The following is a 27,984-nucleotide window of genomic DNA, read 5'->3' as shown; positions in this document are numbered from 1 at the left end:
TAGTAAATGTCAGAGCCAGGGTGTGAATCCAGATCCATCCTACTACAGTGTCCATTATCCTTTTTTTTGTTTTTTTTTTTTGAGACGGAGTCTCACTCTGTCGTCCAGGCTGGAGTGCAGTGGCACGATCTCAGCTCACTGCAACTCCGCCTCCAGGGTTCATGCCATTCTCCTGCCTCAGCCTCCCCAGTAGCTGGGACTACAGGCGCCCATCACCACACCTGGCTAATTTTTTTGTATTTTTAGTAGAGACAGGGTTTCACTGTGTTAGCCAGGATGGTCTCGATCTCCTGACCTTATGATCTGCCCGTCTCATCCTCCCAAAGTGCTGGGATTACAGGCGTGAGCCACCGCACCTGACCCATTATCCTTCTTGACCACCGTGTTCTACAGTCTTTTTTGTTTTATAGAGACACGTTCATGTTAGCTCAACCCAAAAAATATAGATGCTAGAGATGCTTCTAGCTATATCCAGAATATAAACTTCTTTGTCAATATTAGAAACTTCCAGAAAAGAAATTGAACCCATAACCTATTAGAAATGATCAGGACCCAGAGATCATACTGGGCCACTCTCAAATTATGACACGCTAGAAAAATGACATTTGAAGTACATGTTTTAGAGGATTAAGAGAAATATCCCACCAGAAGGTATCTGAGAAAGCTTTATGGAAGAAGTGCTGGCCCCTAGGTTTTGAGGGCTGGAAAGGACTGTAACAGGCAAAGAGGGGTAAGAGGGGACATTCTATGTGGGCAAAGCTTGGGGGTAAACCAAGAGAAGGTTTGTCATATGAGGCTAGGACATAAGCACGTGCAACTGGGAATAGGGTGGCAGAGTGTACTAGGAGGTAAGGTTTGCAAGTTAGCTGGATTGTCTGTCATTCCACAACTATTTGTTGAGCACCTACTATGTACCAGGCACTGTTTTAAATACTGGGGTTCCAGCAATGACCAAAGCAGACAAAACTGCCCCCTCTCATGGAGATACATTCTAGTGGGAAAATTGATGATGAACAAGGTAAAAAATAAATAACATAGGATGTTTCTCTTTAATAGTTGTTATGGAAAGGGGGACAGTGAGTCCCCAGGGTGAGTCTGGGCAGTGTCATGGGGAGGTGCAGTTGTAAAGATGGTAGCCAGAGAAGGCTTCACAGAGAAGGTGACATTTGAACATAGCCTTGCGGTAGGTGAGGGAGCAGGCTGTGAGGATGTCTGGAAGAAAAACAATCTTGGGAGAGGGAAGGGCAGGTGCTAGGGCCTTAAGGCAGGAGTGTGTGTGTGGCTAGTTTGAAAAGCAGCAAGGAGGCCAGAGTGTCTAGATGGTAGAGGAGGCCAAAGAGGGGAGGGAGTAGGGGTGTGTGCAGGCCAGTGCAGGGGAGCCACGGAGGGTTCTGAGTGGAGAAGTGATGAGGTCTGAGTAATACTTGAACGAGATGATTCTGGAAGCTGTGTTGAGAGTAGACTAACAGGCAAAGGCTGAAGTAGGCAGCTATTGCAGTCATCCAGGAGAGAGACAACAGGTGCTCAGGTCAGAGTGAGCCATAGGTGAGGAATGGGCAAGGGTTGTAGTTCACTGAGGTGTGGCAGTGAGGGTAGTACCTGTACCTGTGGACAGGGATAGAACTTTCTCTTCCCTGCTCGTCCCCACCATCTTGTTAGCATTGAGGACGACTTCAAGACTCTTAAATTCTGTGACCAAAATGGCTTGCCAGTACTGTAAGGACGGGGGGCTTGCCCCTGATCCTTCTCCCAGCCTCACAGCTACCTTGGCCCAGTTCAGGGTCCTTTAGCCATGGCCTGTCCCATGCCATACCCTGTGCTTTCTTGTTCTTAGTCCACAGCTTTGGTGATGAGCCATATCCCTTGCCCACTCCTCCCACCACGCTCCATCCTGCTGCAGATCATCTTGGTTTCTGACCTTGGTGCCTGACTCCCTCACCCAGCCTTGCCTTATCTTCCACATGAGACTCTTGGAACCATCATTTTTTGATACAATCTCAGCTTCCCTTTAAGCCATAATTTTAGCCTTTCCTTCTGCTTGGTTGCCTCAAGCTGCCTTAGTGAAGTTTGACCTGGGGCCTCCTCCGCATAGCACCAAGTTGGCTGGAATTGCCTGTGATCTGGGAGCCAACACTGACAGCTGCTAGCTTTGTTGTTCTTAGGAGTCCCTTTAAGAAGTCCTGGCCCAGATTAAATGCACCCCATAACCGCTTCCTGCTGGCAAGCTCTGTGACTCTCCCTGGTGGCAGCACATACTAACACAACAGCACCTTGCTTCTGAAAGGGAAAAGGAGGAAAAGGAAGGCTCAGAGCCATGGTAAATTAAGACAGATTGCATTCCCGAAACTGGGTTGAGACCTGCTGAGTGTGCAGAGAGGTACAGCAAATGAGAGTTTTGTTTTTAATTTGAGACAACACGATTTTCAATTCCAATGGAGGCAGCAACATGCATGATGACAAACTTCCTACCGAAAGATGTTTCAGAAGCATTTTTCCCTGTCAGTAAGCTCAGCTTTGTCCAAGGAGAGTGGTTTCTGAGGCTGCTTGAACTTCATCTGACCCAGGATGACTTCAAGGAAGAAAGAGTATAACCAACATTGGGAAAGGAGCTTCCTGCCTATGGGAGCCTAGTTCCAGTGCCAGATGTGTGGAGTCCAGGGATGAATCTGGTTTCAATTTTAGGCTGTGTCACTAGTCCTAGTGTGACTTTGACCTAGTCACTTCTCTCTGAGCATTATCATAGTTTCCCCATCAGCTGAAAAATGTCATTGGAATCTCAGACAGTGAGATAACTTGGAAGGAGGATAGGCTTTGGAGTCAAACTTGGAATCCCAACTCAGCTACTTAGGAATTGTGTGACTTTGTGCGAATTACTAGATCTCACTGAGATGAAGAAACGGAGAAACTCAGTTTCTTCATCTGCAACCTGGGAATGCATAACTGTCTACCTCCTAAGGTTGTAATAAGGATGGAAGGTGATCATGCATGTGAAAGAGCAGGACAGTGTTTTCAAAACTATGGGTCAACCAATCATGAAATAAATTTTATAGCTCAGCAACATCATTTAAAATAATAATAAATAGTCTGGGCACAGTGGCTCACGCCCATAATCCCAGCACTTTGGGAGGCCGAGACAGGCGGATCACTTGAGGTCAGGAGTTCAAGACCAGCCTGGCCAACATGGTGAAACCCCTACTCTACTAAAAATACAAAAATTAGCTGGGTGTGGTGGTGCGTGCCTGTAGTCCCAGCTACTCAGGAAGCTGAGGTGGGAGGATCACTTGAATCTGGGAGGCAGAAGTTGCTGTGAGCCAAGATCATGCCACCGCACACCAGCCTAGACAACAGAGTGAGACTGCATCTCAAAATAAATAAATTAGTAATAATAATAATATAATAGAATAGAGAGAAGCAGAATAAAGTGTATGGCACATAGAAGATAAGTATTATTTTGTAAACTTTTTATTCCAGTTACACTTTTTTTTTTTTTTTTTGAGATGGAGTTTCACTCTTGTTTTCCAGGCTGGAGTGCAGTGGCGTGATCTTGGCTCACTGCAACCTCTGCATCCTGGGTTCAAGCGATCCTCCTGCCTCAGCCTCCCAAGTACCTGGGATTACAGGTTCTGCCACCATGCCTGGCTAATCGTTTGTTTAGTAGAGATGAGCTTTCACCAGATTGGCCAGGCTGGTCTCGAACTCCTGACCTCAGATGATCCACCCACCTCAGCCTCCCAAAGTGCTGGTGTTAGAGGCATGAGCCACTGCGCCCAGCCAGTCAGTTACACTTTACACACAATACATGTAGTCGACTGTCATGTAAAATATATTTATTATTATAGGTTTTAATAAAAACAAGCTTAAAAGATGGTAACTGGGGGCCAAGCACCATGACTCATGCCTGTAATCTCAGCACTTTGGGAGGCCAAGGTGGGAGGATCGCTTGAACTAAAAATAACAACAACAAAAAATAGCCAAGGATGATGGTGTGCTTCTGAAGTCCCAGATACTCAGAAGACTGAGGTAGGGGCCTGGGTGATCGAGGCTGCAGTGAGCTGTGATTACACCACTGAACTCTAGCCTGGGCAGCAGAACAAGACCCTGTCTCAAAAAAAAAAAAAAAAAAAAAAAAAAAAAGATGGTACCTGGAATATGGCTGGACCTTGTGAATGTTAATTCCCTTCCTTCAAGGACCCCTTAGCTCAAAAATTCCATGATTCATGATATAAAAGTCTTGGTCAAAAACTGTTGGCCTAGTATTTCTAGGATCCCCTTTCTGAGAATGACTAAGTATCTGGGCAGGGGCTCATGATTCAGCTGAAAGAAGATTGACTCCGGGATCAGAGACTTAATCAAGGTCACACAGCTTGTACAGTAATAAAGCTGGAATCCCTAATTTGTAGAACTTGTACATCTCTCCTCTCTCCTCTCCCAGTTCCCTCCTATGTAAATGGTCATTGGGATGATTAATAAGCCGTAGAGTAGCTATGGGCTGTGGGGACAGCAGGAAAAGCATCCCCGAACAGGGAGAGCTGACTTAGGAAGATACAGGGGCTAGATGAGGCATAAGCTGGGTTCACGCACCCACCTGGATCTCTCCACTGAGCACAAAGGCAACTGGAGAGGAACCCAGAGCAGATAGCAATGGGCACAACATGAAACTAGCATGTCAAGAGAAATCTGGCTTCTCCCAACCCATAGATCCTTACCACAAATTTAATTTCACACTAATCAACCCAGGCAGATGGACATAGCACTGTATAGTAATTGGTTGCTTTCCTTTGACTTCAGTCTGGAAGGGAGCATAGGAAGCAAAGGATGAAGAGGGACTCCAGGAGTTTATATGGGTTTGATACATGAAGCCCAGGAGGCAGCAATTACCCATACCCCACAAAATACCTCCTTCAGGAAGAGCCCTTAGGGATGACCAGACCTTCCCAAAACTCTCCCCAAAGTGACAAGCCCGGCTTCCTCTGATGGTGGGAAGCAGCAGCAATCAGGAAAAGGGGCATTGGACTGCAGACAGAGAACATGGGTCTGACTTCTGGCTGGTGGAGACTGTTTAGGAAATAGCAAAGATCTATTATGGCTAAAGCCTGTGAGATTAAGAAAAGATGAGGCCAGAGAGGAGAGCTGGGTTGCATCATAGCAGGAGATGGTTCTGAATTGCTGGCTCAAGGGTTCAGCCTTTGTCCTGAAGGTGATAGGAACCACAGGGAAATTTTAAGCAGGGAGAAGTTAAAGGTGACAAATGCCTTCTCTGATTCAGGTAAGAACAGACATGACATCTAGAGTGATCTTGTTCTTGAGAAGACTACAATTGCCTTTAGCTTTGAATTACTAGCAGTTTAAATAAATAAAGCTGCAGGTCAGGCTGGAACCCACATTCATAATGCATTTGCCCTGAATAACTAACTAAACATGAACTTGTCAAGAACCTCAAGTCCCGCCTCTGCCAAATTTTGACTTCAAGAATCCTTTAGAGGGTGCCCAACTGGTTATCAGATTTTGTTTATAAAGAGTTTGTTTGTATATATAATTACTATCTTCTTGTCTTAATAAACCTGATTTAGTCTGAGTTTCCTAGAAAGCAGAGCTGAGGCAAAGATTAAAAGCTGATGCTTTATTTAGGAGAAGTCAACTCAGAAACATGAGACAAAGAAAGATGAGAAGCAAAGAAAGGTGATGTGTTACCATGCTTGCCAGTGCCTCACAACAAGCTGCAAGGAGACATATCTGGTCTCTAAGCAGGAATGCCTCCTGAGAAGGCTCTCAGGCAGGCTGTACATAGCAGTCTACTCTCCAGAATAGTCTGTGGGTGGAAGGCAAGACAAGCAGTTAATGGGTGCTAGGCAGCAGAATTCAATGGACCGACTGGCCACAGTGGCAGCTGAAGTGCTGCCATTGGCTGAGAGGCCAGCAGATGGCGGCCCCAAGAGACTCTGAAAGGGTGCATAAGCTGTGATGGATGCTGCTGTTAACTGCTTCTTCCTCCCTCCCTCCCTCACCACATCCCCCCTGCTCCTTTCTTTATTTCTTTTTACTCATAAACTCTACCTGTCAATAATTACAGGAGTAATGCTCACTATTTATTATATACTTACAGTGAACCAGATAGTGGGCATGCATTACTTCATTTCATTACCATGATCAGCCTATAAAACAAGGGTTGTTCCCCATTTAAAAGTGGGCAAAGGACATGAACAGATACTTCTCAAAAGAAGATATGCATGCGGCCAACAAACATACGAAAGAAAGCTCACGATCACTGATCATCAGAGAAATGCAAATCAAAACCACAATGAGATATCATCTCTCACCAGTCAGAATGGCTATTACTAAAAAGTCAAAAAACAACAGATGCTGGCAAGTTTACAGAGAAAAAGGAATGCTTTTGCACTGTTGGTGGGAGTGTAAATTAGTTGAACCATTTTGGAAGACAGCGTGGCAATTCCTCAAAGACCTAGAGGCAGAAATATCATTTGACCCAGCAATCCCATTACTGGGTATATACCCAAAGGAATATAAATCACTCTGTTATAAAGATACTTGCACACCTATGTTCATTGCAGCACTATTTACAATAGCAAAAACATGGAATCAACCTAAATGTCCATCAATGTTAGACTGGATAAAGAAAATGCGGTACATATACACCATGGAATACTGTGCAGCCATAAAAAGGAACAAGATCATGTCCTTTGCAGGGACATGGATGGAGCTGGAAGCCATCATCCTTAGCAAACTAACGCAGAAATGGAAAATCAGACACTGCATGTTCTCACTTATAAGTGGGAGCTGAATGCTGAGAACACATGGACACATTGCGGGCAACAACACATACTGGGGTCTGTTGGAGGTTGGTGCAATGGGGAGGGAGAGCATCAGGAAGAATAGCTAACCATGACACACGTTTATTTATGTGACAAACCTGCACATCTGGCACATATACCCCTGAACTTAAAAGTTTTGAAGAAGAAAAACAGGGGTTGTTATTCCCATTTTAGAGCTGATGAAATTGAAGCCTCGAAAGCATAAGTAACTTGCCAGCTAGCCAGTTAACAAAGCTGATAGCTAACCCAGGGCTATCCAAATCCAAAGCTCTTACCCTAGTCATATTACCTGATGGAGACAGGAATATAGAACTACTTGAGTGAATGACTGCCAGTAATTTTACAGGTTAAAAAGGTGTTGATGTATCAGACTAGCCCCTGCAAACACACACTTGGTGACTCCAACTTATAAGCACATACTCTGGAGCCAGGCTGCCTCGGTTGGAACCCTAGCACTTCCACTTATTAGCTGTGTTACCTTGTGTTAAACAAGGCAGGTCTCTTCATCTCTCCATGCCTCGGTCTTCTCACCCATAAAATGGGGATAATTCTGGTATCTCTTTCACAGTGTGGTTGTAAGGATTAAATGAGGTAAGAAAGTTAAAGCACTTAGAATCGTGTCTGGCACACAGGAAGTGCTATTTAAGTGTATGTTGTTAAATGCATTGCACTTCATGATTTACAAAGTGTTTTCATATTTTGTTTAACATTTGTGACAAGCTTTGAGGTAGATATCGGCCTCATTCTCATTTGGAAGTGCTCTTGAGATCATGCAGCTGGCCCATGGTGGAGATGGGATTCAACCCCAGGTCTATCTGACTCCACACGCATGCACAGCTGTTCATAACTCTCTCTGGCAGCTGGTCAGCCTGGCTCTAACTGCCAGAGATGATTCCCTAGGTACCAGGACCAAGTGTGAAAAGGCTCCAGTCAGCCTGATTTTCTTCAGGCCACTTTCTCCCAGTTTGCTCTGTGAGAAGGATCCTTCTTCTGGAAGAAACTCTCCCTCAAATAAATAGCCAAATCCTTTTGGTCCCAAACACCGAAGAGGGATTTTCTTTCTGCCATTGCTCAGCAGCCTGGCTTCTAAATGAGTTTGCTGTACTTAGTTTGTGTAGTACCTTAACTACAAAACAAATTGCTTTCCTGAATGTGCCTCCAAAAAGGAAATAAGTGTATGGAACAAACCAGGTTCAAAGCATGGTATAAACAAAGGGAAATTGTTTGCAATTCCAGCTGCTTGTAAAGATGCAAGAGGGAGGAGAGAAGAGCCCTCATGGGTGTGAAGTGGGCTATGAAAGTGCAAAAGAAGGTGCTTCAAATGGGAACCAAATGGGCTAAGTCAGAAGTTAGACAGCAATTAGAAGTGAGGTGCCTCCAGGCGTCTCTCTCTCACTCTGCATGCAGCCTCACCTGGTAGCAAAAAGAGGGAAACCGCTTAAGCCCAAAGGATTTGCCCTTCTCTCTACCTGCATCCACAGCCTTCAATAATTTATAACCCCAGCACTAGAGCTAGTGCTAAAAGATGGATTTTATTTTGAAAAAAGATTGTGTCACTTTTTTCCCCAGATTTCAAAAGCTCTTTAAGAGTCTGCTCTGGCAGCCTGGCCATTATTATTCACATTTAGGGAGTGCATAATAGCTCATAATGCCCTTTAATACCTGACATTTCATAAGTCATGACATCATCTCCCCAGTCCAGGGCACCTGAGCCCATACCCTGGCTTTAAATGCTGACAGTGGCCCTTTGGCCTTGGAGCCTGGGTCCGGATGTGCCCAAGGTTCAATAAGTCACTAAAAGCATTTACAGGACACAACATAGAGTGGGGCTCACAATATTTGTTACAGCAAAAGGGAAAAAAAAGCAAATCAGCAAAGGGAAAAGTTTCATGGGACAAAGTTCGGAGGAAGCCGGGCAAAAGCTTCGAAGAGTTTTTCTCTCAGCAGAGTCATGCGGGAAGTGCTCTGTTCCTACAGCCAGGAGCCGTGATGACACCTACAAAGTGCTGTTTACCATGGAAGCTCAAGACTCAGGGCCCCAAGTGTTGATCAGGTGCTAGTCACATAGGTGCCCTCTGCCTAGCATGCACCAAATTCCAAACTCCCAGAAGGAAATAAGGTGTTTAACATACACTCATTGTTGGTACAATCTAGGCATAATACAATCTAGGCACAGATAGCCCCTCCTACCATTTAGGACCTAGGCAACTGTTTACCAGCCAGGTTCTCAGGCACCAGCCCAAGGCCAGCTTTGCAAGCAGAGCTTTCTAAGGATGCAGGCTTCGGCCTGCTATGTTAACTCCTTTCTGCCCCCTGCCTCTTGGACTGCCCTCCTGTTTGATTAGTGAGTGGCCCTAGCAGATCCCCCTAGTGTATACTTCTCAGGACGGCCTTGTAGTTCTTTCTCTAGTCATCATCCTTCATGCAATAACTCTTAGAGAGTGATTATAAACTTTATGAGAAATTCTGTTAAAGCGCACTGCTAGTGCTGATAATGAAAGTGGAGAGAAAAATGAAATGATGCATCCTGAGTAGGGGGAAAAGCCGTGTCCAAACGACTCTCACAGTGGGCCAGTGCTACTTGGTCCATAGTTGTATTGATGAACTGGGGACTGGGGGAGGGAATTGTGCTGCCCAGTGACTGTCTGTGTGCTGCTCCCATTCAGCAATCTGTGCCAGGCAAGGTGCTAGTGCTGCCTGGCTGCAGGAAGGCTAACTGGACCTGACATGGTCTCTACCCCAGGGGCTCATGGTATACAGAAGACAGACACCTACGTAGGCATACATCAGTGCCGGGGACTCTTCTGGGTAACCATCAGCCAGAGAATCAGCAGAAGAAATCCAGCTCTGCTTGGGCAACTGGATAAAATGATGCCTAAGGTCCCCTGAAGTTCTAAGCACCGACCAGGGGAGATCTGGGATGGGACCACAGACAGAAGAATGCCCACCAGAATGGCCCCTGCCCATCCTGTAACATGGTTTTCAGGAGTTCCAGTGGCAAAAGAGGCAACTTAAAGGTTGTGGAGTCAGGATCCCCGTTTGATAGAGAAAGTAGGCTAGGGAGAAAGCTTTACCTGGTATCCGAGTACAGAAAAGGCCCAGATGTGTTGCTACCCCGAATCAGTCTTCCTGCTAGGTCAGGGTAACACTGAAACCTCTGTTAATACAATCCGGCCAAAGACTACCAGAAACTCACATACAGTTGGTTGAACCAAGACGCGATCACAGACTCTTTGCAGCACAGAAGCACCACACCATGCAGAGCCATTAGGGTCTCGGTAGAGGGTGTTAGAAAGGATGTGCAGGATTGGCCCTTGTGTCACATGATTTGGGGGTGGGGTCCAGGATCAGGGCTTTGCTCTAGACTGCATACTGTCAGGGAATGGGCAACTTTCTGCCGGGGTATCTTCATAAATCTTATGTAGAAGGCAGGAAGAATGATGTGAAGTTAAAGTGGTCACTGGAAAAAAGGTGGCAGTCACTCATGTTAGGCAGGATAGGGAGTGTTTGGTCATTGTGTGGTTTGAACAATGTTCTTGTGCTTTTTGTCTGAGTTCAGACATGACTGTAGAGTGACCTTATTTTTGTCTTGATCCATTACAGTCAGAGTTGCCTTGTCTGAGGTTGGTATGTGAAACTGTTGATATTCAACAGGTGAATGCCATCACCTCACTGTGAGTGCCAGGCCAGCTCTTGGCTGTCAGGGACTAATTTTTCCTTTTTTATCCCAAATCAAAAGACAAATGAAAAGAAAAATTGTACCAGGTATGACAGGGCTTCAAGAGCCTTCAGTGACCTGTGGCCATGATAAATCTGTGTCTAGGAAAAATAATAATGAAAATAACTTAATAGGTGTTATTATATTAATTAAGTGCTCTTCAATAATTATTTATTTAATAATTATCATTTAGTACTTATTACAGGTCAGATATTACATAAGCCTATTCAAATACACTATCTCATTTCATTCTCCTCTTAAAATCTCTATAATATTGGTATTTTCTTTTTTTGCAGCTACAGAAATAGGGGCTCAAACAAATTAAGTGCCAGCTGTCAGGCCACCTGCCTAATAAGGCTGAATTCAAACACAGATACCCGCCTGACTCCAAACCTGCATCCTCCCACTACCCTAGGCCCCCTTGACACATGGGCACTGAAGGAGAAGTGCTGCCGAGCTGTTAGCTGAGACTGGTCTTAGTCCAAGGAGCCTAAGAGCTCTGAGACAAATCCGAAGTGTGTTCACAGACAGAGCACTTCCAGGACCACAGACTGTCACGGCCCACAGAAGCCCAGTCCCTGGCAGAGTGTGGTGGTTCCCGGGAGCTGCTGTCATTGCACCAGCAAAGTGAGCATCCCCAGAGAGCACGAGTGAGCTTGATGTATTTTTTATTCCTGCACAGCTGGCTAATTAATATGAAAACGAGCTGCCCACTATTGATTAGCTTTGTATTCCACCACAACAGTGTCTTCATGAAACTCAATATCTAGAGCTCAAAAGCTGGGGTGAAACCTTTTAAGTAGATCTGATGGGTGACCTCGTCATCCCTGTCAGAGGTCCAGCATTGTTTTGTGGAGGGAGGGGGAATTCAAAGTCCTTTTTAAGTCTGTCTCTTGGTCAGAGGTATTATTTTTCTTCAGTGGTCCACTTTACATTAGGTTGGCGCAAAGTAATTGCGGGTTTTGCCATTACTTTTAATTAAGTATTATTTCAAGGTAATGCCGTGAAACCTTTTCACAGATCTGTGTCAATCTTGGCAAAGCCATGGTTTATCTATCTCTGTGTAATCAGGGCCTGGCACATAAAATTCCATAAATATGTATAGATTAGAATGGGTTCTCATCGTGTCTTGATGAATCATCAAGCCCATGTTTCTGAATGCTAGATGGAGGCCCAGAAAGAAGAAACAGGAGAATAGAACTCATATTTATTGGGTGTTGTATTCATTTCCTAGGGTGCTGTCACGAAGTACCACAAACCAAGTGCCTCAAAACAACTGAAATTCATTGTCTCGTGGTTCTGGGTCGTATAGATAGGGCCGTGCTCTCTCTGAACCCTGTAGGTGAATGTTTCCCTGCCTCTTCCTAGCTCCAGTGGGTTGCCGCCATCTCTGGTATTCCCTGGCTTGCAGCTGCATCACTCCAGTCTCTGCCTGGATTGTGACACGGTTTCATTCTCCCTGCATGGTGCTGTCTTCACATGGCTGCTGTCTTATAAGAACACCAGTCATATTGGAGTAGGTTCCCACCCTACTCAGCTACGACCTCATCTTAACTAATTACATCTGCAACAACTCTATTTCCAAATAAGGTCACATTTGGAAGTTCTAGGGGTCAGCACTTCAACTTGTCATTTTTTTGGTGGGGGAGAGTTCATCCCATAACAGATGCCAGGCACACCCCATTAGTTGCCAGGCACTATGACAGGCTCTTTTAACTCCCCACCCCTCAGAAGGCTGGGTCTTAAATTTGCAGCTTTTTGGTGCTCCATGAACTGTAACAGAAGAAACCGTTTTGTTCTGAACGATGGAGCAGTTGCCACTCTCCATGCTGGGCCCCTGAGGCCTGGCTGCAACTCCCTCCCCATCTCCCTGGCTCACAGCATCTCACAGCTGACCAGGCTGGGCCAGGACACACAATCTTAAGCCCCTTCTAAGTGAGTCAGCCCCTTCACCGGAGGCATGATGCCACAGGGAAGATTCCTGCCTGAGACCATGTGTGTCCCTGTGGCCTTGCCTAGAACAGCAGGAGATGTGGCTGTGTGGGAATGCACGTGTAAGAGTGACTGCAAGTGCAAAGTGCAGATGCTCTTGACACCATATGAGTGGGAGTGTGTGACAATGTCAGTGCAATTACATTAGCGCAGGAACAAATGTGTGACTGGGGAACACGTGAGCAAGAATGTGTGGGTTTGACTCCACATGAGGGTGTGTTTTGCGTGTCTGCACAGGAGTGAAGCAGTGGGTGGGGATTTCTGCCAAATACCTGTTGTATTTTAGAATTAACCAGCAGGCAAAGGTGAAGTCTTTCTTCCCACTAAGATAAGGAAGAAGGGCTTTGGGGGCTTTTTCTAATTTAAAAAAAAAAAAAAAGGCGTCATCCAGTTAGTGGTTGTTAATTAGGAACAGGTCCCAGAGAAGCTGCTTCTGCAGCAGCACCAGTAAATCACTCATTAACTGTCCGTGGCTGCCTGCCTCCAAGCCGGGCTCCTCTGCAGCCTGAGCTCCAGTAGCAGCCAGGCCAGGGCCCTCCACTGCAGACCTGTCAGTAAGGGGGTGGGGTGCATGTCTCTTTGTCTCTCTCCTCCTAAAAGCATCCTCAAACCACACTAGGTAGGAGAGGAAAGGGCTGAGCCTCCAGTCATCGACTCATGGACTTACATCCCAATCTTACTGCACCAAGCCCCTTCCTGATCCAACCCCTTCTGACCCCACTGACCCCATCTCTCACCACTCTCCCTTAATTCAGCTTCCAACTCCACTGTGCTTCTTCACATTCCCGGAACACAACCTCCTTCATAGTGTTGCACATGCCCAGTGGAGCTGTGACCGTGCGTCTACCTGTGCCTCCCACAGAGAGGAGCACGCAGTGGACACTCAGGAAATCAATTCTTGCCTGACCAGCTCCTGCCAACTTTCTCACCAACGCAATATCCTCCAGCCATGTTTTGAAGTATTGATTTTAGCTAAAATCATCATAGACTTGGGGATGTGGAAAGAGAATAACTGCTTAATGGGTATGGGGGTTTCTCTGGGGAGTGACAAAAATGTTCTAGAACCAGGTAGTCACGAGGGTTGCACAACATTAGATGTATACTAAATGCCACTGAATTACATGCTTTTAAATGGTTAAAATGATGAGTTTTATGTATACTTTCTATAATAAACATACTTTAAAAAAACAACCCAGGGCACCTTATTCGCTTTATTCACTTCAGCATTCATTTATTGAGTGCATCCGTAGGATCAGGCCCCGGGGATACAAATGTGTTTGGGGTTAGGGGATGCAGACTAATATGCTGCTGAAATGTGTTTTCCGTTTTAACCCAAGTAGTCTGTGTAATCCTCAAATCACTGAGATGTTGTTATATTCACCCCTACTTTATACATGGGAAAACTAAAAATCACAAAAACAGGAGACTTATCCAAAGCCACACAGCTCTTAAGGAATGTGACAGGATATGAACCCACCCTGCGTTTAGTACGATGTGTTTCCTCCATAATAGTTTCAGGCCCAGCACTCACAAGCTTAAGTTATAAGCATAGCACAGCTAGAGGTTACAGAAACCATGTATTACTGACATATTAGCAAAACAGACCTTGGCCAAGGACAGTCCCTCTGCGTCCTTTGGCTGAAGGCTCTACCATCTTCCCTACCCAGTCCTGCTGCCTCCTAGGCACCCCACCCTATTCCCTTCTCAGCACTGCTGCACAGGGATCCCTCTGACCTGATTAGCTAGATTCGGCCTGCTAGACGTTTTTATTAGTGCCCTGACCTTCTTGCCAAGCAGTAATTTCACGAACCTATGACTTTGGAATGACATTCTTTATGTTTGTGTTTGTTTTTGAAAATATGTAGAATTCATCCAAAATTCACAGCCCTGCTTTTGTGTTTAACTGAAACGTGTTGAAAGATTTAAGGATAATTATTGAATATTTTCCCCACATGTAAACATATATTTGGTCTAATGAGGCCATTCTTTAATCTGATGGGGTTGGGAGAGCTGTTAGAATTAGCAGCCTTTGGTTCAGGGAGCTCAGGAATCCCCATCCTTGGGGCCGAGTCCAGATGTAACCCTGGAAGCATGAAGTTCAAAGTCAGTGGGATTATGGCTTGGTGCAAAACCGGCAAAATATGTCACCAGTTCCCCTCCTCTAGACAGTGAGCCATAAGCCATGGTCTGCATGCAGTTTGGGTTGGCATCAGTACAGAGATACTTCAGAGAGCAGAATCAACAGGTTAAATCCTGCCTCTGAGGCCAAATGGAGATAAGAATAGCACTGTGGGGCAAGAGATGGGGGTGGTTATTATAAGCTATTTTCTTTTGACTCCAGATCTCATGTTCATTTTTCTAGGCTTATTTGTTCATTCAGCCATTCATTCATTCATCAGATGTTTATAGAGAACCTGATATTTCCATGTCCTGTTTTAGTGATTATAGACAAAAATAAGGTTTCTGTATTAGTCAGCATAGGTTAACAGCTAAATTAACAACAAAGGGTTAATTTATGGTGCAGTGACAAACAACCCTAATATATGAGTGGCTTAACAGAGTTTATTTCTCATGTTATGTACCCAACATGCTTTGGGGCTGGGGGGAGACTTTGTTCCACACAGTCTCTCATGGACCCAGGGTGACAGAAGCTCCACCATCTTGTGGAGCTACCCACTCTGGAGCAAATAGCCTTTTTGGCTGCTTCTCACAGCCCATAGGCCTGAATTACTCATATGGCCCCACTTAACTACAAAGGAGCAGGGAAACATGCACCTTCCATGCGCCAGAAGCAGAAGAGAACCAGACACAATGAGTACCCAAAGTCTCTACACAACATAGAATAAAAAGATCTGAGGTATGAACACAATAGAACATTATCCTCTGAGGTGTTTCCATCTAGCGGAAGAGACAAGTGAACAGACTTAACTAACAGCTGAGGGAATCCAAAAATGTGTTGGAGAGGGGGAAGAGGAATTGTGCTGTTAGCTCTGAGAGGAGGGAGCCATTTACTGGAATATCCCATAGTGGGGTGGGATTTCTGGCAGTCTAGCCAGGAAATGTCATGGCATGCTCATACGTGCATGTACTGTATGACTGAGGGAGCTCAGCGCAGGTGGCTTTTGTGGCAAGACGTGCTTGGGCACCACATGTAGGTGTTGGAACCTTATTCTGTAGGTAGGGAAAGCTACTAAAAAGCTTTCTAGGAAAGGATATGATCCTATATATTTTAGGAAGATCACCCTGGTTCTACCTGACAGAGGAGAGATAGAGACAGATTGTGGCCCCCGGAATCTGAATAGTAATCATGCAGACAGATTCAAGAGGTACTTAGCAGAAAGAAGTGATTAAAATTTGGTAACTAAATAGATGTGGGTTGGGGGAAAGGAAATGGACAGGTTTGTGGCCTGAATTTTGACTGGGGCATGTCTTAATCCCTTCAGGCTGCTATAACAAAATATCCTAGACTGGGTAAATTACAAGCCACAGAAATTTATTGCTCACAGTTCTGGAGGCTGGGAAGTCCAAGATCAAGGCACCAACAGATTCAGTTTCTGGTGAGGGCTTGCACTCTGCTTCACAGATGGTGCCTTCTGTGTCCTCCCGTGGTAGAAGGAGCAAACAAGCTCCCTTAAGCCTCTTTTATAAGGTCACTAATCCCATTCATAAGGGAAGAGCCCTCTTGGCCTAATCATCTCCCAAAGGCCCCACCTCCTTAATACCATCACATTTGGGGTTTAGGTATTTGCATATGAATTTGTGGGGGACACAAACATTCAGACCATAGCAGGGTAACTGTGTGGATGCAGCAAGGAAATGCTGGAGCATGATTGTAGAGAGAAGTAATAAGCTGAGTGCTAGACATTGTTGAGTCTGTATACCTGTGGAACCTCTAAATCCAGGTGTCTTAAAGCACTTGGATATTAGGGCCTGAAAGCTTAGAAGAGAGTCAGCCTACCCTTCCCAAGTGTCTAAGAAATTAAAGGTGTAGGGGTAACCTCTGGGGAAAGTAGTTTTTTCCTCCAGGGATTTTAAGTTACCCATCTATTGGTACCAGGTCTATTGTGTATAAATCTGGGTGCTTTCAAAATGGAGTCATTTCCTGCTGATCACCTTCCTAAGGCCCAGACCCTCCGGCTAAGGGAAGTCACTGCTCCCTGGGCTTCTATAGCCCCCGTTGTGGTCAGAACCAAGTTACTATCATTGTTCAGACCCTGAGCCCTGCGAGGGCTGGCACCCAGGTGTTCAGTAAATGTTTCTTAAACAAAATGAGTGAATTAACTACAAACTATTCAAAACTGTTGGGTCCCTTGTGACAACATAAATAGTACTTTCATTTTCCAAAAGGCTTTAATAAATTATAACTCACCAAATTAAATATTTGTTTTAACTTCCACCAACCAAGACTGGAGGATTTGACACCTTTTCATCTTCAAAGTGATTTCAAAACAAGAGCCTGCTTCCCCAAAGGCCACTCTTTGGATGTTGTAAATTGTAAACAGATACAAAAATGTATTCACATTCATGAGCAAAGATGCCTTGGGCCAGTTTTGAAAAGAATCTTCTCCAGGAAAGAAAAGTAAATTGTTTCTTCGATTTTTTTTTTTTAATGCCTCCAATGTGCCAAGAGTTGTGTTAAGGGATTTCAATATCTGTTATTCTCTCAATGGTCCTGTGAGGTAGGTATTCTCATTCCTGCTATAGAGATAAGAAATCTGGGGCTTCAAGAGACAAATGAGGCCGGGCATGATGGCTCATGCCTGTAATCCCAGCACTTTGGAAGGCTGAGGCTGGCGGATCATCTGAGGTCAGGAGTTCGAGACCAGCCTGGCCAACATAGTGAAACCCCATCTCTACTAAAAATACAAAAATTAGCCAGGTGCAGTGGCAGATGCCTGTAGTCCCAGCTACTCGGGAGGCTGAGGCAGGAGAATCACTTGAACCCGAGAGGCGGAGGTTGCATTGAGCTAAGATTGTGCCACTGCACGCCAGCCAAGGTGACAGAGTGAGACTCTGTCTCAAAAAAAAAAAAAGAGGAGAATGGCAAATGACTTGTCCAAGAACCAATCTTAAATTCTTCTAACTCCCGAGTTACTGCACTGCCCTTCCCTTTGTATTTTCATTTCTTAACCCTTGGTCTGTGGATTACCTGCATTGGGCACAAGCAGGATGCAAGTTCTGGGGTTGTGCCTAGACTTCTTGGATGAAACTCTGGAAGGAGAAGCTTGGGAATCTGCATTTTAAATAAACTTCCCAGGTGCTTCTTATGCACATTGAGATTTGATCACCTATAGTTTATACCCACAGTGGGTTTCTAAAACTTAAATTTTTGTCTAATTAGATGAGAGAATAAACAAAGGGGGAGTAAAGAGGCCTGAACACCATGTGACTTGCCTTGAGCTTGGCAAGTGGGGCAGCAGCATCATCCTCCCTCTTTGCCTTCTCTCCAGGCTGTGCTGGCCAAGATGGAAAACTTCCTCTGTTCCCCTGCTTTTCATGGCAAGCTTGGGTTGATGTTTTCTCTCCACTCCATATGGATTTTGCAATTAACTCACTAGAAAAGTAAATCACAGGGTGCCTGGAATAGTAAGTGCAGCAAACACCAGACTTCAGCCAAGCAGACTGGGACTGAATCCAGAGTGTGACTCAGGTTGCTGGGCTGGCACAGAAAGGAGGCAGGAGGCCGGAGGCTGGCTGCTCCTGGAGGCTGGCTGCTCCTGGAGGCTGGACAAAGGCAGTCAGTGAGGAAGAAGGAGAGGGGAATAGTGGTTGAAACTGAGCTGAGCGAGCACCTTTTGTAGGTTCACAGACTATGTTTTACATTCTTTGTCTCTTCAATTGCACACAACTCTTTTAGGTCAATGTTATGACTCCCATGTTACAAAAAAAGAAACTGAAGCTCAGAGACAAAGTTACTTCCCAACATCCTTGCACCGGGTCTGCACTCAGTCCTCAGGAAAGACTTCCAGGGTTAGGAGGGAGAAAAAAGAGAATAGAGACACGAAGAGGTTCTGTTCTGGTTGCTCTAGCTGGCTGGTGGCTTTTTATAGAAGTCTTTTTTTTTTTAATCATTTTGCCTCTTTTATTTAGCCAAGAATATAGTAGTGGTCCCCAAAAGATTCAGTGAATAGGTGAATTTTCATTTGCTAATATGATCATCAGAATAATATAAGCTAGCATTAGCAAGCACTGAGTACATGTCTGACACTGTGTTGAATGCTTTAGATACATTTCCATCTCATTTCATTGTTTCACAGTTTATAGGAGGTATTTTGTTTGTTTGTTGTTTTATTTTATTTTACTTTAAGTTCTGAGATACATGTGCTGAACATGCAGGTTTGTTACATAGGTATACACGTGCCATGGTGATTTGCTGCACCTTTCAACCCGTCATCTAGGTTTTAAGCCCCACGTGTATTAGATATTTGTCCTAATGCTCTCCCTCCCCTTATTATAGATGTCTTAAGTGAAAGCTTGAGTGTCTACCTCTCCCTCTGAGGGGTTCCTGCCCATCTGCTGATAAAAGGGTTCTTTTCTGTAGAGGAGTTCTACTGGGGACCATGTGCAGGACCAACACACTCACTCCTATGACAACATCCACATCTGAGGATCTGCAGTTTATAAGTCAAAAGGTATCTTCTTGCCCACAGAGCCTAAAACTGGCTTCTTTCTGCGTCTCACAGCTTCCTGAAAGATTCTGAAATGTGAGCCAGGCTGACAGCTGTGCTGATGTACAGCAAGTGTGGGGCTGGGATTTGTCCTCTGTCGGTGGCATTCACTTTGCCATCACCACAACACCAAAAACCCTTTGAGGCTGTGAGGCAAGTGGGCATGACTCAGCAGAGCACCAGGCACAGATGCTGCAAATCACAAAATCATTTTTGCTCTGGATAGGGCTTAAGGGTTGTTTCTTCACCTAGCTAGAAAATTGGGCAAAGGGGACAGGGCTTAAAAAGCAGGTAACAGCTATTTAAGCCGGAAGAATGGGGCCCCAAGTTCCAAGAGAACTTTCCGCATTCTCTTTAGAATGCTCCAACACAAGACCCTACCGCCACCAAGTGCCTGAGGCCCCCCTGGGGTACATTCTCCCTTGCTTCAGCATGCTAAATACATTTATTTATCACTCTAGATGTAATCCTGGTGGTCTTTGGGCAGTCAGTGGACTTCATCAGAAGTTTCAAACTTTACTTTTCCATTGTGACACCTGAAAGCAGAACCATCAGTATGAAAGCTTTTTCCCTTCCCTGGCTCTTTCTCTTCTATGAGGCTAGGCTTCTTGCAACCTACCTGCCAAGTTAAACTCTTGCATAGTTTTAAGATGGTTTTTTCCTAAGCCAGGATTTGAACTTCTGCAGTTAGTGCCCAGAGGTCTTGGCTTTCTCTGTTTCCCCCAAATAGGGTTCTGTCCTATTGCAGCTAGAAAAGCAACAGAGAGAGATGAAATGGAAGAGAAAAAAAAGGAGTTTCTGCCCTTCAGAGAGAGCTCAACTGCCTGTGTGTTGCTCAGCCTCCCTTCCCTGTTCACAAAAAGTCAAAGTCATCACCTCAAACTCAAATCTATTTTTAAATAAGAAAGAAGGCCAGTGAAGAGGGGCAGGCAAGATGTGGCCAAGGAAGGCATTGGGGAAAAGGTAACATTTGTACTGGGAGTTTGGTAGATGAAGAAGGTAAGAAGGAGAAGTACAGACAGTTAAAGATGGCATTGAAATTCCAGAGTCCCAAAGGAGGAGTTTGCAGGGACAGCAGGTGGCACTTGATGAGTTACAATTTCAGATGTGATGAGTTTGAAGCACCTGGGAGGCATCTAAGTAGACATGATTACCAGACACCTGGAGCTGAATAAGAGGTCCTGGAGATATTGATTTAGAGGTGATTGTTCTCTCATCCATGTATCCATTCATTCACCCAGGCAAGGGAAATGTGTACAGTACCTACTCTAGGCAGGCCCTATGCTGGATATTGGGAATCCAATGATGAACAAAACAGATGTCTCAGGCTATGGTTGTCTCCGGCTTCCTTTGTCCAGCTTTGACTTTGCAGGACCTCTGGGTAGGATGGTCTGGCCAAATGTCCCTATTATGCTTTCCCTGGAGATGTGTCATAAAAAGAAGGCATCTTAGAGCAGACGCTGACTGTCAAGCATTGGTTCTGAGTGCAAGCCCTTCTCTCTGTTCCACAATAGGAATCATTTTCTAGTACTTGATTCTGATTTGATTAGGGAAGGAGTCTTTATGATTATTCTCATGCAGGTCAAATTCATGAAAGTTTATTAGAAATACATATATTTAGTTCCCTTGCCCGTTACATTCTTTGCTATGGATATCCTGATGGATTTGAATGAAAACTGTGCAAATAAGTGTCCACTGGCTTTCTTGGTCAGGTTTCAGTTATTTGGGAGAAAAGGTATTAATAGACAAATCATGGAGAAAAGTCTCTTACACATCAGCAAAGAAAATTTGAGACATGGTGGTTGATTAGGGAAGGATTTCTCCCAAAGTGTATGGACTTAAGCTCTAGTAACCAACAGCTTAAAAAAATGAAGCCAAATGAAATATGATGTGCTTAACTGTGAAAATTGTAAGGAATTTGTTTTCTAGGCTCTCATTATTTGATCACTAACCAATCAGAAATCCCGGCTCTTTCATTCTCGGAATATAGCAGTAGAAGGAGATTCTCATTAGACCCTCCAGATGCATAAGAAATCTGGCCATCGGATTAACTCCTAAGGCTCTGCCCCCAGCACCTCAACCCAAGGCCAGGGTCACTATGAAGTGCCAAAGGGCTGTGGTTTAAGAACTGTGCTGGATGAAACTTGCCATGTAGTTGAGGGCTGCCTCATAGGTGCAGCAGCTGACAGCAAGAGAGCCTCCTAAAGGGACCACATTTGAGGTTAGAGGAGCAGGCAGCTGGCCCATGTGCATAGCACCACTCCACGCTGTCCCTCCTGTCCTGGACGATGTTGTAATACAATCGCCCCTTTCCTACCTGCACTCATCCTCACCCCAGATGTCCTTTGTCAGAATACATCTTGAGTGTATTTTCTTTTTTTTCTTTTTTTTTTTTTTGAGATGGAGTCTTGTTCTGTTGCCCAGGCTGGAGTGCAGTGGCACAATGCAATCTCCGCTCACTGCAAGCTCTGCCTTCCAGGTTCACGCCATTCTCCTGCCTCAGCCTCCTGAGTAGCTGGGAATACAGGTGACTGCCACCATGCCCAGCTAATTTTTTGTATTTTTAGTAGAGACGGGGTTTCACCACGTTAGCCAGGATGGTCTTGATCTCCTGACCTTGTGATCCTCCTGCCTTGGCCTCCCAAAGTGCTGGGACTACAGGCGTGAGCCACTGCGCCTGGCCGAGTGTATATTCTTTCTCTGACTCACCCATCTCCACTTCTCAGGCTCCACCTACAACTTCAACTCAGTTGCCAACAAGTACTTGACCACTTTGGCTAAACTTGGGTGTCTGCATCTTGCTGTGCTTCTTTGGGCTTTTTTCCCCACTTAGGGCTAAAGCCCCTCACTACTGCTCCCTTGGCTGTCTTTTGGTCCAGTACCATGCCACACTCTCAGGAGTGTGGTACACTGGTCATGATGTCTGCTGCTCCTCTGGATGTTTGCCCCATGCAGAAGATGCCTGAACACCGAGTTCCCTTTTATTTGGGAATCCAGAACTTCAGGGATCCCCATACCACCAGCTATCCCAAATCTTGAGGGAGACTTGTGCATTGGGCTTAAGTCTGGCCAATCAAAGATAGCTGGTGATGCAGGTGCCTGAGATACACAGGAACAACACTCATCGTGGAGTTTATATAAGCAAAGGAGAAGGATGCCTGCCTTGGGTGGATGAGTGTCCTGGAGCCTTGCTCCTCAAAGTGCTCCAGGGAACCTACAGCATAAGCTGATGAGAAATGCAGAATCTCAGCCCCACTCCAGACCCCACTGACTCAGATTCTGCTTTTTAACAAGTTCTCCAAGCACCTCATACACCCTGAAGTCGAGCAGCGATGCCCTAGACTTTGAAGAAAGTTATCTCAGGGAAAATACTAGGTTTAGTTTTAAGGCCAGACACACTAAAAAGATGATTCAAGAGGCTTGGGAAATAAAACAGTAGATCTAAGATCATCTTTTATGTTTTTAAGCATCAAGACTGACTATAATATGAAAATAAATAGGAAAATGTCTGTAAATACAACATTTAACAGTGGTTTCCTTGGGAGATGAGTGGGAGGGGTGAGGTGGAAGGAGGGAAGGAGGATTTATATTTGTGTTCAGCTTGTTCTGTATTGTTGGAATTCAAATGTGAATATGCTAGAATTATTTTTGAAACAAAAAGTAGGAAAGATAAAAGTAAAGAAGAAGAATGGGAGATTTGGGTAAATATAAGTTTAACAACACAGCATAGAATAAACCCAGGAAGCTTCACAGGCATTTCTGAGATGAGCTTAAATTGAAAAGGAATATGTTTTTGTGTTAACAAGATAGCTCCAAGTGGTGGAATTATGGGCGATTTTGTCTTGCTTTGTTTTCCTTCTTTTTTTTTTTCTTGTCTGAATTTTTTTAAATCTTCTACAAGGAATGTATATCCCTTGTGTGATGAGAAAAATAGACCAAAACTGTTTTAAGGAGGAATGACAAAGGCAGGATGAAGAGACGTAAGTTACCACAGGCACAGCAGAGTGACACAGAGCTGTAGGGTGCAAATGGCTTCACTGATGGTGAGCTGAGAATTTTAAAATAAAATAAAAAATAAAAGCAACAAGGTAATGTTTGGGATACAGGGGGTGTTATTTCTTGAGCCTCTGCTGAGTGCCAGCCGTGTCCCCTGTGGATTCTGCAAGATGAGCACCATGGCCATTGCACAGCCGAGCAGCAGAGGCTGGGGAGGTCAAGGAACTTGCCCAAGGTTAAGGGAGGAGTGAACCTGGATTCAGACCTCATCTTGTGACTGTCCTCTGCACTGCTTGGCTCAGAACAGCAGAGGCAATATTATGGTCTGAAGATTAACAATAAGGTTTAGGCCAACTCAAAGGCCTCATGTCCTTGCATGTTCTAGAGCAGTACTTTTTCAAGTTTTTAGGGGATGTGCTCTGCAAGGGACAAGGGGACCTTAGCCCGAGCCCTCTGTAGCTCCTCAGACCCCCTCCAGTAGCCTCTGGGATCCTGTTGAGCACAGTGTGAAAACCAGTTTTGAGCAGAGGTTCTGAAAGTTCTATGAAAACTAGTTCCCCAGATGTCCTGAGGAATAAAGGTTTCCAGGTAAGTTTGAGACCCTTCGCTCACCATGTCTGCTCTTAGAGGTCCGTGCATATCATCATGGTCCACGTATGCCAGTCCCACAGCCATGTGCTCACCTTGTTATCCAGGCATTTTCCAGGCCCATCTGACCACAGACAGCTTTCTATGGAGCACCCGTTAGCATCTTACAGATAGTGTTCCAAAAGACAGTTTTGAGATGCTTTTTAGGCCCCATAGATACCTAATGTAAAAAAAAAATTTTTTTTTAATTAAACTTCCACAATATTTTCTACATGGTGGTTTCAGATTTCTTCAGAACATTTTGTTCTTTAAAAAAAAATTCCTAGAAAGCTAAAAATGTCTGTAATTATCCTCACAACAAGAGCAGGATCTCCAGCGTGTGCCTCTGAGTGCTGGAGGTTAATAAGGATTGCGCCTTCATAAGGCAGCAGAATAGCATTTGTGGTTACGCTAGTTAAGGATGCTACAAATTACAAGGCCCTCTCAGCCCCAGCATGCAGTGGGAAAGGAAAGACAGTGAACTCAGAAACTGACATGCAGAAGTGGTCCAACCACTGTACACACTTCAGGGTGGTAGTTTTTAACTTTTTCCATGTACACGATGAAAGCTTCTTTGAAATTGAGCCTTCATAAGTGGGCATAAAATGCTGAAATTTCTACAACTGTAAAAATGCTTGTATGTCGCTCTGCAGTTTGCAAAAATGCTTTCACCTCCATGTCCTCAAAATAGACCTGAGTGAGCTGCATGTTATTACTCCCATTTTACAGATAAGGAAACTGAGAATCAGCTCCTAAAAGGCAGCATGGTGACCCAACCCTGCTCTTTTCACGCTCCATCCTGGATTGTTTCCATTACGCTAAATGCCTCCTATGGTTAATGATTGTGGTAAGCCCTAGATTTTTTGAAATAGAGCTGATTTCAGGGAATTTAAACACGAAAGTCAGTTCATTAAGTGCTTAGCAAAATGTAGTTTATTTGTATCTTTTTAGGACCTTCCAAATAAATCACTTCATAAATTTTAAGTTCACAAATCAAATCAAGTCTATTTATTTATTTATATTTGCTTAGAAAATAGATTTCTAGTGCTCTGATAGCAAAACCAGCTACTTTTACTAGTGTCCATGTTAAATATGAGAACATCCATGGACTGAAGCTCTTATGGGACAAATTCCCACCTGTCCAAGTAGGCATCATCAGGTTTTATTGCCGCACTGGAAACAGACTGTTTATGGTGCAAGACACAGCTTGGTGGATGGACCAGGAAAACTTGTGCTTTGGCACCATGTAATCCCAGCTCTCTAGTAGCCATTTCATTATCAGTGAACCAGGGACCATAATACTTTGTTCACAGCATTGTTGGGAGGACTAACCCTGTGAGTTTAAGTGCCTTGTGCAGAGTAGGAGATCAGGAAGTATTAGTATCCTTCCTTCTTGGGTACAAGCAGGACAGGAAAACAGAACTTAATTCTTCCTTCCCAGCACACATACCCCATTTCTCCTCTGGTATGCACATTTTCCCCTAGGAACTTGACCTCCAGGAACCTGGTTTTGACAAATCAACAAATACTTATTGGGCACCTGCCGTATGGCTGTCCCTGTGCCAAGCACTAGGGATGGATCTCGCAGTCTAGAGGAGAAGAAGGGTGGCCCAATAAACAAATTCATTACATATTGGGGTCTTTGCACAGATATCTAGTAGGTCATCAAGTGGTACAGATTTAGTTCTTCCCTGAGGAGTGGGGATAAAAATGCCTTAGAGGGTAGATGCTGCAGGAACAGTCTCCAGGTGGAGGGAGGTTGAGGAGCAGAGGGAATTTTACTGCTCTGTGACTTGTTAGATGACCCCACTTCTCTGGCTGAGCCTGTGGTCTTTAATTTCCACTCCAAATAAGCCAGTCACCAGCATGTTCTCCCTGGACAAGTGAATAACAACTTTTTGTCGTGAAAATAATTCTCAGGGGCCTGAGGAATGGGGAAAAAAATATCAGTCCCTATTTGTGGTGCTCATCTTTTCATTTATTAGTATCACCTTTCCTTGGGACATTAGGGGAGAAGTATTCTAACTCTTTTAAAGTCATGTTGTTCTTTGGATCTTAGGGGGATCCCCCATGAATGCTTAAATACAGTATCTTCAAGCAATTTTCTTTCTGTTGAAGGTGAATGAGCCACAGACTCCCACCAGAACCTTCTAGTAGGCTCTGGCTCCCTAAGCAGTGGTCAGTCTAAGGGGAATGGCGCCTGATTACCTGGACATTTGAAAGGCTTTCACGTCATTCATGCCTATCACACACTTCTCACTGCAGGAGGCGCCTTTTAGAAACTTATATCACCAGAGGCTCTTTCTCATAGAAAAAGCACTAGGCTGGCAGTCCGGAGATCTGTGCTTCCAGGCCTATACTTGCCGTGTGACCCTGGACAGCCATTTTCTTCTCAGACTTCAGCTGCTTCACCTGTAAGATAAAGCAGGGGGACAAGAGGCTCCTATGGACCCTTCCAGGTCTACATCCAGGGTTACAAATTCCAGAAGGCTAAAGGGAAGTCCCTGGCCTGGTGCCCCCCGCCTCAGGGTGATACTGCTGTGATCTCACATCTCCAGCTGGACTGTACAATGGATTGTGTTCCCATTGGCCTTCTCTGAATCCCAAACCACTGTCATCAGTTTTAAGGAACAAAAGTACAAGATGGTAGTTATCTGCTTATATGTGTCAGTACTCAATAAATCTTTACTGATGGTAGTAATCTTAATTATGGTCACTAAAATACATCTAAGTGAGGCCTGAGATTCAGGATCAAGGGAGCAGTGGTACTCCCATAGGCTATAGAAAAGGGCTTTTCAACACTCACATTTGGAGCCAGACAACCCTTTGTTGTGGAGTCTGTCTTGTGCTGCATTGTAGGATGTTTAGTGGCATCCCTGGCTCTGCCCCATTAGATGCCAATAACCCTTTCCCCAAATTGTGGCAGTCCAAAATGTCTCCAAACATTGCTGTGTGCCCCCCTGGATAGCAAAATTGCTCCTGTTAAGAACCAATGCCCTAGCATGAAAGTAGAAGCAACATTCACTCACGTTTGCCCAGAGGCACCAAGTCTTAAGGGAGGGCATGTCCAACCCAGCATGCCCCTTTAAGCCTCTGTGCCCACCTCACAAGTCACACTGTCCTTCCACAGGTACAGTCCTAAACCCCTCACCTTGACCTTCTCATCCCACAATTCTGTACTCATTCACTAATTAAGCAAACTTCTGCTGCATGCCTGTTGCATGCCTGGATCGGTGCTGGATTCTGAGACAGCAGCGGTGAGCTCTCTACCCTACCACTGATTGCCCTTCTCCTTCTCTGATCCTGAGATTGAAGGTGTGCTTCTGGCTTCCTGGTGCCTATGAGAAAGCTCCTTTCCCTGCTGACTCCCCACCCTGGCTTTAAATTCCCAGGTTCAGACCCTAGCCTGGACCCTCTGCTGGGTGCAGCTGTTGCCTATGAGCCTTCATCTCTCATTACTTCTTTGCCCTATTGAATCTACTTGGGCTCCTGTCCTGAAAATTGGGTATCTCCCCTGCCCCAAATACATTATCTGTATGTAGGCATTTTGTCAGTCAGCAAGCCTTTGCTGAGCTCCTCTAATGTGCCAGGATTTGTGCTGTCTGTATTCTTACATCTCTTTATCTGTGACATCATTTGCTAAGTACTTATGAGCACCTCCTCCATGTCAGGCACTGTGCTGGGTGCTGCGGATACCAGAGTAAGCAAAACAAGACGTGGTCCCTACAATGCAGTGGGAGGGACAGGCTTTCATCAAATAATCGATCACCCACATATATGTCCCTTTATCCACCTTCGTGTCTCCTTTCTCTGTCCTTCTCTGCCTTCCCCCCACTTTCTCTCTGTCTCGCTCCTCTTTTCGCCTCTGTCTCCTGGGTCTCTCTGGTGCTTTCCATCCTACGCCCCATCTATATCCAGCAGGGCCTTGGCGGGGGCCTGCTGAGAGGCTTCTCAGGGGTGCTGGATCTTGGTCAGAAATCTGTCACCCCGGCTTCCTCCTGGTAGGAGAATTACTGTCGTTTAAGGAGGTCTGCCGAGGCTGTTTGACAGGAGTCGGCTGGGCTGGGCAGTAAGTAAGAAGGATCACTCCTTCCTGGGGATTGTGGAAGGATACGGGGCCCATAAATCATCCACCAAGAGTCCTGCCTGAGCA

General features: G+C 45.0%; 1 protein-coding gene and 1 long non-coding RNA gene across 20 annotated transcripts in view; one reads left to right on the top strand and one right to left on the bottom strand.

Annotated features, from left to right (window-relative positions):
* Positions 1-27,984, top strand: part of TENM4 (teneurin transmembrane protein 4) — a 3,006,191-nt gene that overhangs the window by 2,607,116 nt on the left and 371,091 nt on the right. The gene's annotated exons all lie outside the window — the stretch shown is intronic.
* Positions 16,029-27,473, bottom strand: LOC129136324 (uncharacterized). Its single transcript, XR_008537881.2, has 3 exons — positions 26,638-27,473; positions 26,040-26,243; positions 16,029-24,012 (listed from the first exon to the last, which is right to left on the bottom strand). It is a non-coding gene; the product is annotated as an uncharacterized LOC129136324 (long non-coding RNA).

Source organism: Pan troglodytes, chromosome 9 (assembly GCF_028858775.2).
Source record: "Pan troglodytes isolate AG18354 chromosome 9, NHGRI_mPanTro3-v2.0_pri, whole genome shotgun sequence".
Taxonomy (NCBI): domain Eukaryota; kingdom Metazoa; phylum Chordata; class Mammalia; order Primates; family Hominidae; genus Pan; species Pan troglodytes.
This window is presented reverse-complemented; position numbering and strand designations above follow the sequence as displayed.